Genomic DNA, 3241 nt, shown 5'->3' on the forward strand with positions numbered 1-3241 from the left:
TCTAGTGCTGACGTGACCGAGGCAGACAGATGATTAATAGTGTCTACTGTCTGTACTGAAGAGGAAAGGGCCAAAGCAGAGGTGGTAACTGCGCCAGCCACAGCTGTTGTGGCAATGATGGCAACTATAATGGCAGAGATACCAAAATCTCTCTTCACTCTAAAAGTGCTTGAACTATTAGGTGCCTCAACCGGCACAGATACAAATCTAGGTAGCCAAATTACCAAAGCAAAAGGAAAGGCAGTAGCATTCCAACAAAGTCTATAAAAACAAATTTTAGGAATACATCGTAGGGTATCTTTCCAAATAGTACTATTATTACTAACAAGCCAGATAAAAGGGGGCCAAACACATACTGGTGTGGGTTTAAAGGCCAACTCCCTAAAAGGAGAATAAGAAATGACTGAGGTCATCCAGGAAACACTTCTTGACCCTGCCCGTCCTTTCCAATCGTATTTTAACTGTCCTTTGGCAGCCTTGCCTCCATTAATCATAACCATGGAAGATAAATCTGTGCAGCTTCTGTTAATGCCACAAAGAAGCCATTGATCAAAGGGATTAGCAACCATGCTGTGGACTGGTTATAAATTTGGATATACTGACTGGTTTTATTAGGGGAGGGAATGATCACAAAACATAGGCTCCCTTTCAAAACATAACTATTGTTAGTTTCCACAGCGTTTTATTGGTCGCAAAAAAGCATGGAAACACCTGAGCATTATGCATCACTGGCATAGGAATAGGGAATGTATTCATTATGGCCCATCTCTGAACCCCCAAAATACTAGGAACCCAGAGATGGAGGATCCACAGCATCACTGGGTTGTTGGTCGCTGGCAGCATCTTGGTCCGGTTCTCCGACCTTCCTTGTTAATCTCTCTGGGATCCAAAATGGGCTTTCTTCATTCTGTGGGAAAACACAAACAGCTCCCCTGGATCTTATCAAAATAGGATCCGGTCCTTTCCATTTATTAGCCAGAACATCTTTCCATTTCACTAGATCCTTTGGTCGATCAGGTTCTGCGAAGTGGCGGTCAGCCGCTGTGCGACCATGATCATCTAAATTTAAAAAATTGAGAGTAAAGAGTGCCATAGATATGGCTACTCTGGGAACTGGGGGAAGAATGTCTTTCATTCCCCCTTTCTGTTTTAATAGATAAGTCTTCAAAGTACGATGTGCACGTTCGACAATGCCTTGTCCTTGTGGATTATAAGGTAGACCTGTCAGATGAGTAACCCCCATCTGCCTGCAAAACTGGGAAAACTTTTTGGACACATAAGCTGGTCCATTATCCGTTTTTAGAATCTTAGGTTGGCCCCAAGCACTCCATGCCTCAAGACAGTGTTGAATTACATGGGAAGCTTTTTCCCCCGTCAATGGTGTAGCTGACAGAACTCCAGAACAGGTATCAATGGAGACATGTAGATATTGTGACTTCCCAAAAGAAGGTATGTGAGTCACATCCATTTGCCAAATTTGTAACGGCTGTATGCCCCTGGGATTAATTCCCACATGAGGGACTGATAAGAATTCACAGCAATTCTGGCATTGCACAACAATATCTCTTGCCTCTTTTCTGGTGATAGAAAAACGGCGTCGTAGAGTCTCTGCCGTTACATGAAAAGTATTATGAAAATTCTTTGCCAGATCTAAGGGGGACAATAGGACCATAGCCATCACCCTTGTGGCCCTGTCTGCCAGCTCGTTGCCTCTGCTCATAGGTCCGGGGAGTCCAGAATGAGCCCGAATATGTGTAATAAACACTGGGGCTCTCCTTTGTAACAAAGCTTGTTGAATTTTCAAAAAGATGTCATGTACAGGGCTAGAAGATTTAATAACCCCCGCTACTTCTAGGAGATTCACTGCATTCACCACATAAGCAGAGTCAGAAACAATGTTAAGGGGACCTGGAAAAATCTCAAGAACCTCTAATACGACCATGCATTCAACCACTTGAGGAGATGTTATAGCATAATGTTTGGATACCACCTTGTCATCCACCACATATGCCCCTATGCCAGTGGCAGATCCGTCAGTATAGACGACAAGCCCTCCTTTGATGGGGCCTGTAGAAGTAACTCTAGGAAATACAAGGGACTGTCTCGATGCAAATTGTAATATGGGATGTTTAGGATAATGATTATCAATTTTTCCTAGAAAGGTAGACACTAATATTGCCCAATCATCAGAAGAAGCGGCTAAAATTTGTATTTGGGCAGCTGTATAAGGCACAAAAAGTGTGGCTGGCTCAATTCCAAAATGAATAATGGCTGCCTTAACACCCCTACATGCAAGTTGTGCAACCGCCCCTGGATACCAATCAATTCTTTTGTTTGGGGATATATTAGGGTGAATCCATAATAGGGGTCCCTGTTGCCACAAAACAGCCATCGGTAGACTCGCTGTTTTTAAAATACATAGAGCAAAAGGTAAAGAGGGATCAATACGCTGAAGTTGTGCATCCTGTAATGCATCTTCGACTAATTGCAAAGCCTGACGGGCTGCAGGGGTAAAACTTCTGGGCGAAGAAATATGTGGGTCCCCTTCAAGAATGGCGAACAGAGGCTTAAGTTCTACTGTGGGGATCTTTAAAAATGGCCTGATCCAATTTATATCTCCCAGCAGTTTTTGGAAATCATTAAGGGTGCGGAGGCAATCTCTGCGGATCTCAACCTTTTGAGGACGTGTACAAGTGGGAAAGATAGATGTTCCTAGAAATTCTCCCGTACTAAACAGTTGCACCTTTTCTGTAGCTATTTGTAAACCCCATCGCCCTAACAGGTATGATAACTGTGGATAAACCCTCTTCAGAGTCTGAACCTCTTTATGAGCAATCAAAATATCATCCATATAATGAAGAATAAGAATGGCAGGAAATTGTTGTTGTAAAGGCTCTAAAGCAGCTTGCACAAAAGTCTGGCAGATGGTGGGGCTATTAGCCATGCCCTGAGGCAAAACCTTCCATTGAAACCGTTTATCTGGGCCAGCATGATTAATAGCAGGCAGTGTAAAGGCAAACCGAGGTCTATCTTGAACACACAGTGGAATGGAAAAAAAGCAGTCTTTAATGTCCACTATGAGAAGAGACCAGTCTTTTGGAAGAGCAGAAAGGACGGGGAGCCCTCTCTGCACTTGGCCCAGCAAATTCATCTGTTCATTAATTGCCCGGAGGTCGTGTAACAACCGCCATTTCCCAGATTTCTTCTTGATTGCAAAAATGGGTGTATTCCAAGGCGAAGT

Source organism: Grammomys surdaster, unplaced genomic scaffold, assembly GCF_004785775.1.
Source record: "Grammomys surdaster isolate TR1022 unplaced genomic scaffold, NIH_TR_1.0 167, whole genome shotgun sequence".
Classification (NCBI taxonomy): Eukaryota; Metazoa; Chordata; class Mammalia; order Rodentia; family Muridae; genus Grammomys; species Grammomys surdaster.